The sequence below is a fragment of the Pan paniscus genome, chromosome 13, assembly GCF_029289425.2.
Source record: "Pan paniscus chromosome 13, NHGRI_mPanPan1-v2.0_pri, whole genome shotgun sequence".
NCBI lineage: Eukaryota > Metazoa > Chordata > Mammalia > Primates > Hominidae > Pan > Pan paniscus.
In genome coordinates this window covers 72,430,987-72,446,941 of record NC_073262.2, presented here as the reverse complement: position 1 = coordinate 72,446,941, position 15,955 = coordinate 72,430,987, and the positions used below count along the sequence as shown (strand labels likewise).

At 42.0% G+C, this 15,955-nt stretch overlaps 1 pseudogene; it reads left to right on the top strand.

The window, feature by feature from the left end:
• Nucleotides 1-4,645: 4,645 nt before the first annotated feature.
• Nucleotides 4,646-15,955, top strand: part of LOC100969679 (patched domain-containing protein 3-like) — a 29,239-nt pseudogene continuing 17,929 nt past the window's right edge.

Below are 15,955 nucleotides of genomic sequence, written 5' to 3'. Positions count from 1 at the left end.
TCACCAATAACAACTTATTAAGCTGACGCTTTTCTAAACAACCAATAATTAAAAAAAAAACTTTCTAGAAGAATTCTAATTATTCCAGAAAAAAGTAAATTATCCTTACACCCTCTCCATTGAAAATACTCTCTCTGTAAAAAATGTTACAAAATTGAAGAGTAACCAAAGTCTATGTGGCTAAAGAATGTAGGGAAAAATATGGGAAGGTTTCTGGCAGTTAATTATGTTCAAGTAGTTTTTTGTCCTGGATTTTGTGATGCTTGTGCTATTTGCCTTTGTTGTGATTTACCTATTTATTCTAAATATATATTCATTTTCCTTTTTTTTTTTTTTTTTTTTTGAGACAGAGTCTCGTTCTGTTACCCAGGCTGGAGTGCAATGGCGCGATCTCACTGCAACCTCTGTCTCCCGGGTTCAGGCGATTCTCTTGCCTCAGCCTCCTCAATACTGGGACTACAGGCATGCCACACCATGCCCAGCTAATTTTTGTATTTTTAGTAGAGACGGGGTTTCACCATGTTGGACAGGCTGGTCTTGAATTCCTGACCTCAGGTGATCAGCCCATCTCAGCCTCAGAAAGTACTGGGATTACAGGCATGAGCCACCACGCCTGGCCTCCTGCCTAATTTTGTATCCATAATTTGGTATTATTTTTCCTAAAGAGTCCCTCTTTCCCCAAATTGCATTTAATACCATGACCCACAAATTCTGATGTGACCTCGTTCAGAATACACACTAAAGAAACAGGGCTGGGCAAACTTCAACAGTAACAGCAATGGCAATGAAATAAGAACTTGAAGCACTCTCCCTAGGGTAGAAGACTGGCGTGCATGTTTGATATATATATGCAAGTCCAACACACACAAACATAAACACACATATGACAGGGTCTCATTCTGTCAACCAGGCTGGAGTGCAGTGGCACAATCATAGCTTGCTGTAGCCTTAACTTCCTGAGCTCAAGTGACCATCCCACCCTCAGCTTCCTGAGTAGCTGGGACCACAGGTTCAGACCACCTCACCTGGCTAATTTTTGTATTTTTTTGTAGAGACAGGGTCTTGCCATGTTGCCCAAGCTAGTCTCGAACACCTGGCCTCAACCAATCCTCCTGCCTCAGCCTCCCAAAGTGCTGGGATTACAGGTGTGAGCCACCATGTCAAACCAGGAATATTTAAAAGAGTCTACAAACCTCATTAAGGAAAGAAGGGGAAAAAAGCAGAACCAGCTGAGATGGGTAAATTGTAGTCTGGAGGAAATCTGGCCCACACAATTTTGGCAGCAAATTGGTGGAAAATTATTCCAGAAGCAAATCTATTCTAAAAATGTCACTGTGATGCAGAGGTCCCAGGAAAGCAGTGTGGAGACTGGAGCAGCACTGGAAGGCCTTTGGCACTTACTCTAAAGGCTAAGCTGCCACCATACTTTGAGGTAGCACCTCCTACTGGGAGGACAGCCTTAATCCATACATTGATAAGCATTACTGACTGCAATTAGTAGGAAAATCCCAGAGGAAATAATTCTACCCTCATCACTCAAAAACAGAAATGAAGCAATACGCTAACTTGAAAAAGCCATGGGGAATTTTGAGAGAATCAGGGGTCCCAAAATAAACCATTCATAGACTTTGGAAAGAATTCTTTTTTCGTTTTTTTTTTTGGAAACGGAGTTTTGCTCTTGTTGCCCAGGCTAGAGTGCAATGGCGCAATCTTGGCTCACCACAACCTCCGTCTCCCGGGTTCAAGCAATTCTCCTGCCTCAGCCTCCCGAGTAGCTGGGATTACAGACACGTGCCACCACGCCCGGCGAATTTTTTTGTGTTTTTAGTAGAGACAGGGTTTCTCCATGTTGGTCAGCCTGGTCTCGAACTCCCGGCCTCAGGTGATCCACCTGTCTCAGCCTCCCAAAGTGCTGGGATTACAGGCGTGAGCCACTGTGCCTGGCCTGGAAAGAATTCTTAAGGGGAAAGCTCAGAGGGTTGCAAGCTTTTTGGTTTCGAGTTTGGATTTTTTTTTTCTTGCTTGTTTTCTTTTTATTATAGAAATTTTCAAGCATACTTCAAAAGTAAAAAGTGTAATATAAATAGTATAATAACCCTCTGAATAGCCATCATCCACCTTCCACATGCATCAGCATATGTTCAGTCTTATTTTATCTACATGCCAACCCACTTCCCAAAGCCCTCATAAGATTATTTTAGAGCAAATGACAGACATATTGATTTAATCTACAAAGTCTTATCTATGTATCTTTAAGAATAAGGACTCTTTTTAAAAACATATAACCATATTTACCATTATCATACCCAACAAATTAACAAAATTACTCAGTCGTCAAATATCCAGTCAGTATTTAAATTTTTTATTGTCTTATATTTTTTAAGTTGCATTACGCAAATCAGGATCCAAATGCTATTCACATGTTGCATTGTGATATACAATGGCTCTTAAATTTCTTTCAACCTATAGTTTCTTCTGCTTTTCTTGCCATTTATTTGTTGATGAAATCAAGTCATTTTCCCTATAGAATTTGTTACTTTCCAGATTTGATTAATTGTATCCTGAGGTGTTATTTAACACATTTCTCCATCTTGTGTATTTCACATAAACTGAAAATTAGGTCTAGAGGCTTGATAAGATTTAGGCTAGATATTTTTGGAAGAGTGCTTCATAGGCGATGCTGTGTTCTTATTGCATCACACCAGTAAGTACATAATGTCTGTTTGCCTCTCTTTTTGGAATATTAAAATTAATCGGTGGGTTCAAGTGTTGTCAGCCTGATCCATCATTATAAAGTTCCTCATCAGCCTCTCACCTAATGATTTCAGCAGCTATCAATAATCATTGCCTAGATCCATTATTTCATTCAAGTGTCAAAATAGTAATAGTCTGTCATTTCTTCTGCATTCACTAGCTGGAGTTCTTCTGTTAAAAAAAAAAAAAAAAATTGGGGCGGGGCGCGGTGGCTCATGCCTGTAATCCCAGCACTTTTGGAGGCAGAGGTGGGCAGATCATGAGGTCAGGAGTTCGAGACCAGCCTGACCAACATGGTGAAACCCTGTCTCTAGTAAAAAGACAAAAATCAGCCGGGCGTGGTGGTGTGCACCTGTAATCTCAGCTACTCAGGAGGCTGAGGTAGGAGAATCGCTTGACCCGGGAGGCAGAGGTTGTGGTGAGCCAAGATCACACCACTGCACTCCAGCCTGGGTGACAGAGTGAGACTCTGTCTCAAAAAAAAAAAAAAAAATTGACTGGGTGCGGTGGCTCACACCTATAATCCCAGCACTTTGGGAGGCCAAGACGGGCGGATCACTTGACTACAGGAGTTCGAGACCAGCATGACCAACATGGTGAAACCCTGTCTCTAGTAAAAAGACAAAAATCAGCCGGGCGTGGTGGTGTGCACCTGTAATCTCAGCTACTCAGGAGGCTGAGGTAGGAGAATCGCTTGACCCGGGAGGCAGAGGTTGTGGTGAGCCAAGATCACACCACTGCACTCCAGCCTGGGTGACAGAGTGAGACTCTGTCTCAAAAAAAAAAAAAAAAAAAAAAAAAAAATTGACTGGGTGCGGTGGCTCACACCTATAATCCCAGCACTTTGGGAGGCCAAGACGGGTGGATCACTTGACTACAGGAGTTCGAGACCAGCCTGGGCAACATGGTGAAACCCCCATCTCTACACAAAAATACAAAAAAAAAAAAAAAAAAAAAAAAAAGCTGAGCATGGTGGCAAGCATCTGTAGTTCCAGCTACCCGGGAGGCTGAAGTGGGAGGATCAATTGAGCCCAGGCAGTGTGTGTGTGAACAGGCCATTGCACATTGCACTCCAGCCTTGGTGAGAAAGCAAGACCCTCTCTCATAAAAAAAAAAAAGTACCATATTCACAATTTGGTTTCCTTGATGTACATACAAGTAAAAGAAGATAAGTGCTTGATTTTCTCCCTTCGCCAATTTTTAGAATAATGAGTTGGTTTCTTAATATTGTTCAAGAGTAACCAATTAGTTTGGCTGCAAGTCCAACAGTGCTAAGCATGGCACTAAATAGCACCATCTAAGAAGGTAATAGAGCCCTGACCCTACTGAACTGATAAGTTCTCTTAGATACTGATGGGTCTCTCAGCCAGTGGAGTAGGGCAGCAGACAATCATACACTATCACAACAATTAATTCATTCTTCAGACATCATCAAAATCAATAATCATTTATAGATGACAGATCCTAAGTGATAACTCTTCTTGAAAACCAATCATTTTTAGAAGAGTCAACAAGGTAGAAAAATCAAAGGTTTTAGTAGTACATCTCCACTTGCAGTGGAGAAGTATATGGTGAAGTATGGTGACAGTGGAAATAGGGCGCTAATTCGGGAATTTGGGGTAGCAGTAGCCAGAACCTCAGAACGAATCATTGGAATCAATGTTTCTGGGGGAAGACATAAATTGGAAGAATAAAACATTCAAGATTTTATGTTTATAAGGGAGGCTAATTAGTAGTTTGCTAAAATGTTCTTCATAAAGTACCCAGCTCAGAATCAAAAGAGACCCTCATTTACCTACATGTACTGGAGGCTACTGATACCTACAAAAAGAAGCTAATAATTGAGAAGGGTCAAAGTGGATCAGATCCGTTTGCACAAGACTCAGGCAAAATGAGGAAAAAGAAGTATCTACTGAATTTGGCAACATGTAAGTCACAGATGACCTGATAACAGTAGTTTCAGTGATGTGATGAGGGTGGAAGCCCGGAGTAGGTGGAACAGTGTGGGGTTAACAATTCTTTCAATAAGTTTTTCTATAAAGGGGAGCAAAGAAATGAGATGTTCCTGGAAGGGTATCTAAGGACAACTGAGGTTTATTTATTTTTAAAAATAAAGATGGGATCTTGCTGTGTTGGCCGGGCTGGTCTTGAACTCCTGAGCTCAAGTATCTTCCCTTCTCCCTCCTTGTTGATGGCCTCCCAAAGGGAACTGAGGATCTTTTTTTTTTTTTTTTTTTTTTTTTTTTGATACGAAGTCTCACTCTGTCGCCCAGGCTGGAGTGCAGTGGCACGATCTCAGCTCACTGCAGCCTCTGCCTCACAGGTTCAAGCAATTCTACTGCCTCAGCCTCCCGAGTAGCTGGCATTACAGGTGCCTGCCACCACACCTGGCTAATTTTTGTATTTTATTTCAGGCTAGGCTGGTCTTGAACTCCTGACCTCAAGTGATCTGCCTGCTTCGGCCTCCCAAAGTACTGGGATTGCAGGTGTGAGCCACCGCGCCCAGCTGGAACTGCGGATCTTTTCACCAATAGGGTTTTTTAAAGGATGATAGTTTAAGGCCAGGCATGGTGATGTGCACCTGTAATCCCAGCACTTTGGAAGGCCGAGGCGGGTGGATCACCTGAGGTCAGGAGTTCAAGACCAGCCTAACAAATATGGGGAAACCCTCTACTCTACTAAAAATACAAAAATACAAAAAATTAGCCAGATGTGGTGGCATGTGCCTGTAGTCTCAACTACTCAGGAGGCTGAGGCAGGAGAATCTCTTGAATCCTGGAGGCAGAGGCTTCAGTGAGCCAAGATTGCACCACTGTATTCCAACATGGGTGACAGAGCAAGACTCCATCTCAAAAAAAAAAAAAAAAAAAAAAAAGATGGTAGTTTAAGAATTGCAAATTCCACATAATAAAGCGAGAAACTGGTGATCTATGAGAGCGGGGACAATTGCAAGAGTGATGTCCTTGAGAAAATAAGAGAAGATAGAATCCAGAGCATGACTGCTTCGATAGGGCGATGGCATTTGAATTACAACAAGTGGGAGAACAGGAAATATTGACACAAGTGTAGAAAGATTTGGTGGTTAGAAGAATAGAGTTCCTGTTTAGTTGCTTATGTTTTTTCAGTAAAGTATGTGAGAGTGGGGCCAATGAGGAAGGGTTTATGTTCTACAGTATTTATCTTAGAAAAAAAAAGGAAAGGGAAAAAAAGGAAAGGAAAAAAAGAGGAAGGTTGAAATTTTTAGGAAAAAAAAAGATATAAAATAGTTGACTCAGAGAGCAAAACATTAATCTTACTAGGAAAACCTTTTAGGATTATGGAGCAGATATAGAGTGTTTCAGCTTCGTGGTCAGAAATTTAAAGCACTGTGCCAGTGTTTGGCTGCTCTGGTGCAGGCCCAGAGAAGTTATACTTAGATGGGCAAGTGAATATAAAAGAAGTACAATTGCTTTTCACAATGACGACCAGGACATCAAAGGTGGATAAGGGAGAGAATGAACATGGAATAGACATAACAGTTAAAAAAAAAAAAAAAAAAAAAGCAGTGAGGTTGGTGGGTTGAGGACCCCAGGTGTCAGATGGGAGGCTATCTGGATAAAAATGAGGACACCAGTCAGGATGAAGATGAAGACAGTGAGCTAGGAGTCAAGTCTTCAGTGAATGAGGGGTGTGACTGGGTGATCATTAGAATGTAGACACAAAGAGGTGGGGCTTTTGAGGAAGGAGGATAGTTTGAAAGTGATGATGTGAGGCCTGGCACTGTGGCTCATGGCTGTAATCTCAGCACTTTGGGAGGCCGAGGCTGGCAGATCACGAGGTCAGGAGATCGAGACCATCCTGGCCAACACAGCGAAACCCCGTCTCTACTAAAAATACAAAAATTAGCTGGGCCTGGTGGTGTGAGCCTGTAATCCCAGCTACTTGGGAAGCTGAGTCAGGAGAATCGCTTGAACCAGGGAGCCAGAGGTTGCAGTGAGCCAAGATCGCGCCACTGCACTATACCTGGCGACAGAGTGAGACTCCGTCTCAAAAAAAAAAAGAATTCCATACCAGAAATTTAAGGCACTGTTCCAGTGTTTAGCTGCTCTGCCGCAGGCTCAGAGAAGGTCTGGAGTTAAACTGGGGAATCTTTTGTTGTGTTTTAAAATCCTATTAAAAAATACAAGTGCCTGTAATCCCAGCACTTTGGGAGGCCGAAGTGGGTGGATCACCTGAGTTCAGGAGTTCGAGACCAGCCTGATCAATATGGTGAAACTCTGTCTCTGCTAAAACTACAAAAATTAGTTGGGCATGGTGGCATGCGCCTGTAATCCCAGCTACTCAGGAGGATGAGACAGGAGAATTGCTTGAACCCGGCAGGTGAAGGTTACAGTGAGCTGAGATCGTGTACTGTACTCTAGCCTGGGTGACAGAGCGAGACTGCATCTCAAAAACAAACAAACAAACAAACAAAAAATATATATATATATGATTTGAAAAGGCCTATTTCTACACTATTACATCTATTGGATTGAACATCCTCTAGTTTACCATAGGTCTTAGACCCTCTAACTTTGTCTTGACTTTAGAGAGAGTAGTGGTTTTTACACTTTTTGTCTCCCTCACTAGACAGTCGGCTCTTTGAGGCCAATAGTATATTCCCGTAGCTTCCCTTAAAATAATACTCGCTGTGCACAAATTGTCACCTTTTATTAAATGCGTGTGTTTACTGTAAAAACAGAGCTGGACAATAGAATGTAAGCTGAAAATCAGACCATAGAATCTGGCCTAGGTTTGGGGAATGGAGAGAATAAAGACTTGGATTTCATTCAAGTTGATTTTACTTTGGTTTAGTTTTGGATGAACTAAGAAGCAGAGCAAAGAATATAAACAAGATAGAGATGCAGGAGGATAAATGTTGCTTCCCATTGCCTCCCTTGTATGTCCCAGAATACACATAAAGTTTGCATTCTTGCCAGCTCTGCACAGCAAACTATCTACCAGGTCAAAGAGGCAGAGAATGACAGGCTCCCTGCCTTCTATATTCCCAGTTATATCAGCTCAGAAACAACTTATACTACCATATAAGGTGATCATTCTTAGACTCAGTGAACCATGCTATCCAGGTTCCAGGCCTTGAAATTCATTTGATGTCCACAGTCAGGCAGGTTCCTATTTTCTGTGGCTGCACGGCAGGGCCTAGAATTTTTCACCTCATCTTCTTGTGTTTTTTTTTGTGGGCAGGCCTTGGAAAAACAATGAGAAATCCATATATAAAATGAAACCCATGTTATCACCACGTGGTGTAGAATAATTATGGTTGCTATCACACAGTTTAACATGAATTCCTAATTGCACAAATATGTATGGTGTGCTTACCATGTGCTTCGCCCTAAAGATCCAAAAGTAAATAAAACTTAGGCTCTGCCTTCTGCCTCAGTACACTTGTAGTCTAGTTAAATTCATCATGCTTCTCTGTCATGACCATTTTTTAAATAGGAGGTAGACAGCAAAGAAACAGGATACTCTGGTTGAAACTTTTTTAAAAAGTATATTATTAATTCCAGGTTGTTTAATAGCCTTTTGATCTCTTTTGGTTTTCTCCCATCTCTCCTTTCTGTTCTGTTTCCCTTAAAATAACACTCAGTGCACACACTGTTTTCATTAAATGGGTGTGTTTATTCTAAAAACAGAGCTAAGAGTTATCAACCGGCAGATTCTTCCTGCTCAGGCCTCCTTAGTGTCTAAACAGTGCATGACTCGCAGAAAATGCAAAGTGGTTTGTTCTGGTTCTTAGAGGCAGAGTGTTAGGAGGGCCAACTGATAGAAACAGAACTTAATCATTTTAGGATTTTAGGAGTATCACTGTAGAAGACAAGGGTGAATGCAGGAGTCAGCCTGTAGACTGTGTACAATCCTAAATTCCAGCCTCATCTGAAGAAAATGAACCTATTTTCATGAAAATGCACCTTTTATATTTCTTATAAATGGGTAGCTTAATAAGTGTATGTATTTATTAATATAACTGATCCTTGATTTTGGAGATATAAAATATTCTAAAAGAATTAATTTAGCCTAGGGAACATCCTCTTAGATAATAAGTCTATAGATGGCTTCACAGTACACATGCCTCAGGGCCTTTGTACCTACTGTTTCCAAGGTTATAGCTTGCTTCTTCAGGGCTCAGCACAAACATCATCTATTAGAGAGGTCGTAGCTGACCACCTTATATTAATAGTACCTCCCCCACAACGATTTTACTCCATCATCTTCATTCTGATTTTTTTTCATAAAACTTGTTACCAGCCAGACATGGTGGCTCACGCCTGTAATCCCAACAATTTGGGAGGCTGAGGTGGGCGGAATCACGAGGTCAAGAGATCGAGGCCATCCTGGCCAACATGGTGAAACCCCCTCTCTACTAAAAATACAAAAATTAGCTGTGCATGGTGGTGAGCGCCTGTAGTCCCAGCTATTTGGGAGGCTGAGTTAGGAGAATCACTTGAACCCGGGAGGTGGAGGTTGCAGTGAGCTGAGATAGCACCACTGCACTCCAGCCTGGGGACAAAGCGAGACTCCATCTCAAAAAAAAAAAAAACAAAAAAAAAACAAAAAACAAACTTGTTACCACCTGTTATCTTATTATGGGAACATACAAATTTTGTGGGGCCTGAAGTTTTTATAATGGGGGGGGCATTTTTTAAAGAAACAAAATATAAAAATTGCAATTAAAAATTAAGTATGAGCTGGGCGCAGTGGCTCACGCCTGTAATCCCAGCACTTTGGGAGGCCGAGGCGGGCGGATCTCGAGGTCATGAGATCGAGACCATCCTGGCTAAAACGGTGAATTAGCCAGGCATGGTAGCAGGCGCCTGTAGTCCCAGCTACTTGGAAGGCTGAGGCAGGAGAATGGCGTGAACCTGGGAGGCGGAGCTTGCAGTGAGCCGAGATCACGCCACTGTACTCCAGCCTGGGCGAGAGCAAGCCTCCGTCTCAAAAACAAAATAAAAAAATAAAAATAAATAAAAATTAAGTATGAAAGTGAATATTAAGAATGTGAAAATAAATCATAAATTGCTGGAGTCTTGGAGCTTCAGTTCTTCCTTCTAGGATTTAGGCAATTTAACTAGAAATGCTTATGTAAAAATGTGTAGTTGTTGCAACCTGGCTTCCACTTGCCACCTAGAACATTCTATGGCCCTCAGCAATTACCAGCCCTCCCTGCGGTATCACAGTAAATCTGACTCTGCATATTAATATCAATTTGCTTGTTTGTTTATTGTCAGTCTGTATCAATGGAATGTCTTAAGCTTCTTGAGAGCAAAGATTTAACCTTCTATGTTGCTTTATGCCCAGTGCCCACAACAGGAGTAGGCACGGGGGGCATATTATACATGCTTCTTTAATAAATTGTATCTGTCCCCAAAAATCAACTTGGAAAAAATAATCCTTCCTCCTCTCCCATTTTAGCCACTCTGTATTGTCATAGCTCTGTGTTATTGTCTTTTAGTACTATCACTTAAAAAATTAGCTTACTGCTTACTTTTTTTTCTTTTTAAGACAGGGTCTCTCCTCTGTCACCCAGGCTGGAGTGCAGTGGCACAATATTGGCTCACTGCAACCTCCACCTCCTGGGTTTAGGCGATCTCATGCCTCAGCCTCCCAAGTAGCTGGGACTACAGGTGTGTGCCACCATGTTTGGATAATTTTTTTGTATTTTTACTAGACATGGGGTTTCACCATGTTGGCCAGGCTGGTCTCGAACTCCTGGCCTCAGGTGATCTGCCTGCCTTGGCCTTCCAAAGTGCTGGGATCACAGGTGTGAGCTACTGCGCCTGGCCTGCTTGTTTACTTGTTATCTGTGTCCCCTACTAGAGTAGGCCATACTAAGAAAAGAGAGTGTCTTGCTCCCATTTTCCCAGAGTTTTTAAAGCAAGGCACAGAGGAGGCTCTCAATAAGTATTTTTTTGAGTAAATGAAAATAAGGCAAATAAAAAACTTTTCACGATGAAACTTGCCATGTACTGCAACTCTCCTTGTACCTCTGTTTTTATTCTATTTATCTGAAAGTTTCATTTAGGTACTCAATTATATGCTAATTTAATGAAACATAATTAAGTTTTAAAAAAAGTAAAATTATAATAATCACTTCACTTTACACCTTAGCTAAATAAGTACAAATGCATTTTGATTTGACAGAAAGATTGAGTAATTAATTTGTAACCATCTACTAACAAGATTTGAAAGATACAGGTACTTAATAGTACTTTCAGACACATGATTTCTGCTCTGAATTTGCACTCACCCATGATTTCTGTGACTTTAGGGAGTATCAAATAGAAAATGCCCCTACGTACCAAGTTTTCTTCCCTGGAGGCAAAATAAAATAAATAAACTGACCAATTTCTTATATATTATTTCTGAAATATGCTATGAAGGTATTAGCAGATATTTATATATTTTTCTTTTTCTTGCACAATTTATAGCATACTATACTCACAATTCTGTACCTTGTTTTTGTTTTGTGATTCTGTTTTTTTAATATATCTTGGAGCTTACTAATATTTTTGGCTGCATAGTAGTCCATTGTGCAACAGTGTCTTATTTAAATAATCCTCTCTATGGACATTCAGATTGCTCTCAGTCTTTTGGTATTATAAACAATGCTACAATGAATAACCTTGTACACATGTAACTTCATACATATGTAAGTATGTCTGTAGGATAAACCCGTGGATGTGTGTTTGGATCTTACAGCAATAAATGACACTCCTCATCCTCACCCAAATTCTAAGCCAATTAGGAAACAAGACAAAAGAGGCAGACAGGTGATTAAAATGTCACTTCATTACTGGTGACAGCTGATGTTGAAGCATGTTGCTTACATTTGCAGATAAGAGAGCTTCCCAATTCTGGATCTCTTTCCATTTAATCATAGGCAATGTTCTTCAAACATAGGTCTCCCCATGCAGGTTTTAGGAAGGTGATGGGCTGAATGCGGTCTTCCCAGTTTATTCTTTACAAATTTAACAATTAGAGGAGTCACCCCTCCTTTCTTAGGGAGAAGCAAGTGAGGAGGAGAAGAGAGGCCAGCGGCATTAAACCAGGAGAGCTACTTAAGCCTGGAAGTACACATCAAGAAACATTCCTGCCCTAACAAAATACTCTCATGTTCGAAACGGTCTTCAATTGGTAATTTTAATATATTTTTCTCAGTTGTTCACCAGAAATGTGTCAGTTTACACTCCTTCCATGACTATGCACCCAGGCATATAAGAAAAGTTAGCATTAGATAAATGTTTTTCAGTTATCCTTGGTCTATTCATGTCTCACTACCCCAGAGGTTTTTCTTGAATTTTCTTACATTATTTTGAAATATAACACAGCAGAATTTTATTTTATTTTTGAGACAGAGTCTCACTCTGTTGCCCAGGCTGTAGTGGAGTAGTGTGATCTTGGCTCACTGCAACCCCCGCCTCATGGATTCAAGTGATTCTCCTGCCTCAGCCTCCCAAGTAGCTGGGACTACAGGCGTGCACCACCATGCCCGGCTAATTTTTGTATTTTTAGTGGAGATGGGGTTTTGTCATGTAGGCCAGGCTGGTCTCGAACTCCTGACCTCAAGTGATCTGCTTGCCTTGGCCTCCCGAAGTGCTGGGATTACAGGTGTGAGCCACCGTGCCCAGCCCAGAATTTTAATTATAGTGGCTTCATAGCATTTTAATGTCTGGCAGAGACTGTCAATTGTCACAGTATCCATTGCTCCCATCTTCCTGTTTGAAACCAGACTCTCTGAGATTTCACCCGGGCCTATGGCTGTCCATCTTTGTGTGAGTCGTTGTAGCACCCATGCATATAATTGTAAGGACTTTGACTTTAGCTCTGAGTGAAATGTGGAGTCATCGCAGGGATGTGAACAGAGGAGTGACATGATCATAATGTCTTATAGACTAACCCGTAACTATCTGCTCATAAGGAAAGCCTGGTAAAGTACAAGGCGCTTCTCCAATCAAAGAACTGACTGCAAAGTAGCCCCAAGACTGGAAGTAAAGCTGCTCTACAAGTTAGGGACACTAGGCCACTGGAGAACTGGGCGAGTGGCTCTCCTTTCCCTCATCTTAAATTCTTCCAAATGTTTGGGGTTGTTTTGTTGTTGTTGTTTTTGAGACAGGGTATTGCTTTGTCGCCCAGGCTGGAGTGCAGTGGTGTGATCTCAGCTCACTGTAGCCTCAACCTCCTAGGCTCAGGTGATCCTCCCGCCTCAGCCTCCCAAGTAGCTGGAACTACAGGTACACGCCACCATGCCTGGCTAATTTTTTGTATTGTTTGTACAGACAGGGTTTTCCCCTGTTGTCCAGACTGGTCTTGAAATCCTGGCCTCAAGCAATCCACGCATTTGGGCCTCCCAAAATGGTGACTAGCCATGAGCCACTGTGCCTGACCTAAATATTTGGTTTTTACAGACAAGAAAGGAAACAGAAACGGGAAGGAGACTGATGGTTTCCGATCCTGATTTTATGAGCCAGGATGCTGTGCAACTTCCACAGATGTTTTGTTATATTTTTGCAGTTGTTTTCTTGTCAAACTTTGAGCTTCCTCATTGAAAAAAAATTTCAAAGTTTCATTTCATCCATTGTAATGGCCAATAACTTCTTTATAATTTATGGAATAAAAGCACAGAGCTTCACAGAAGGTGGATGTCACTATGGAAAGATGTCCAGTTAGAACTACTTTTAAATATATTACAGCTACGCAAGATGAAAAACTCAAATAGGGAATAGAAAGCTACAAAATACACTTGAAGTCTACAGTTGTATCCAGCCAAGACAGTAATGATAATTTCTGCTTTCTTTCATTTCCTTTCTTTCTTTCTTTTTTTTAGAGAGAAGGTCTTGCTCTGTCACCCAGGCTGGAGTGCAGTGGCACAATCATAGCTCACTGCAGCCTACACCTCCTGAGCTCACGTAATCCTCCCACCTCAGCCTCCTGAGTAGCTAGGACTACAGGTGTGCACCATCACACCTGGCTAATGTTTAATTTTTTTTTTTTTTTTTTTTTGAGGTGGAGTCTTGCTCTGTCACCCAGGCTGGAGTGCAGTGGTGCAATCTCAGCTCACTGCAACCTCCGCCTCCAGGGTTCAAGCGATTCTCCTGCCTCAGCCTCCCGAGTAGCTGGGATTACAGGCATGCACCACCACGCCCAGCTAATTTTTGTATTTTTAGTAGAGACGGGGTTTCCTCTGTTGGCCAGGCTGGTCTCAAACTCCTGACCTCAGGTGATCTGCCCACCTCGGCCTCCCAAAGTGCTGAGATTACAGGTGTGAGCCACTGAGCCCAGTCTACTAAATTTTTTTTTTTAAGGATGGGATCTCATTATATTGCCCAGCCTGGTGTCAAAATCCTGGCCTCAAGTAATCCTCCTGCCTTGGCCTCTCAAAATGCTGAGATTACAGGCATGAGCCACCACACCCAGCCAGTAATGATCATTTCTATTGGTCACAACTTTGGTTTAAATTTTCTAGTAACTTTTTTTATAATCACAAAAAAAGTATTATGACAAAAAACTTGGAACTCATAAAATTATTAGTTAATTGAACTACAAAAATAAGCCATGGCAATGAGCAGAATGGGGAGAAGCTTGTAACTCTGGTCACAAGAAAGGTGGTCATTTTTTAAAAATATAAATGGTTCCTATAAACCAAGAAGAAAATCTCAGCAATCCGTAGGGAAAACTTCTGAATGGAATAGGCACACAAAAGATAAGATAGTTCACTCAAAAAGAAAGATGAGGATGCTAAGCAATACATTCAAAATTAAACCAAAGTAAGATACCAGTGGCACAAACCAAACACTTTGCTGACACTGTGGGATAGGCTATGGCAAATTCATATATTGCTTATGAGGATATAAATTAATACAACTTCTTTGGATTTTAATTTCTCAACAGCTCTAAAACTTTAAAAGAACCTATCCTTTGGCCTAGTGAATCCACTCTAAAAAATTGTCTCACAGATATGGTTCCTGTGTATAGGTTAAATAAAAGACATTCATTCACTGAGCACTATTTATAAAAGCAAATGACTAAACAATCTATGAGTCCATCAATAAGATTCTGGTGAAATTATGTTTCATCTACACATTGGAAAAGTATAGAGCAGTTAAAAAATAATATAAATTTATATGCACTGACATGTTCAAATCCTCTGCCACCGTAGATGAAAAATATAATCTGCATAACATGAATAGTACAATATTTATGAAAAAGGTATATTTGCTATATCTTTGATATGCATGTATTGCATAGAAAGGGCTTGTAAGGATGTAGACCCACTTTTTAACATTTCCTTTAAGAGGAATGGGATAAAGAGGTTTAGATCTTTTTCCCCACTTTTCATTCTATACTTCTTCACAAGGAGAATGTATGTACATGTTACATTTGTGGATAGAGAATAAAAATAATAACTAAGTTAAGTGTATCAAGTTCACAAAAGCGTTACCTGAAACTGCTACTGGGTGAACCCCAAGAAAGGTAATATCTGTCACTCAGGACATGTGGAATTTCTATGTTATTTGTGTATGAGAGAAACACCAAATTCTCCCAATAAATTGCGAGTCCCGTAGGATAAGCACACATCTGATGGCCCTGAAGCAGCGTTCCTTGTGTTTGCTGAACCCCTGAGAGCCCAGGCACGCCTCAAACACATTTAAGATTCGTTGGGCATCCGGGCCAGCCACGTGCTCCCAACGCCGCCTCCGGGTCGGGGCGCGCCGCCAGAGCTCAGACAGACTCCCCTAGAATGCCTCCAGGAAACCGTCGGGTGGGGCGGAGATCTGCTCCCCGCAGCGGCTTTTTCACCTGCCGTCCCGCCTGTGCTTCCTGGAAATGAGTTTCTGTTCCTCTAAGGTCGTGGGGCAGCCGGACCCGAGCCTGGGGCGAAACGGGAGCTGAAGTTGGCGCCCAGGAAGAGGGACTGGGCGACTAGCCGGAGTCGGGCCGGGAGTCCGAGCGGGGTCGGTCAGAGTCGGAGGGGAAGCCGGAGCCGGGCCGGGGCCAGACAGCGCAGCTCGAGGTCTGGGTCCGGGTCGGTGGAGGTCCCGGGGTGGGACCAAGGACCGAATCGAGGCCGGTCTGGGCGTCAGGGCAGCCCTCGGAGCGGCGACCGTTGCTGGATAAGGGGCCGCAGCCACCCCGGCGTGGGTTGGAAGGACGCACCCCTGCTGGG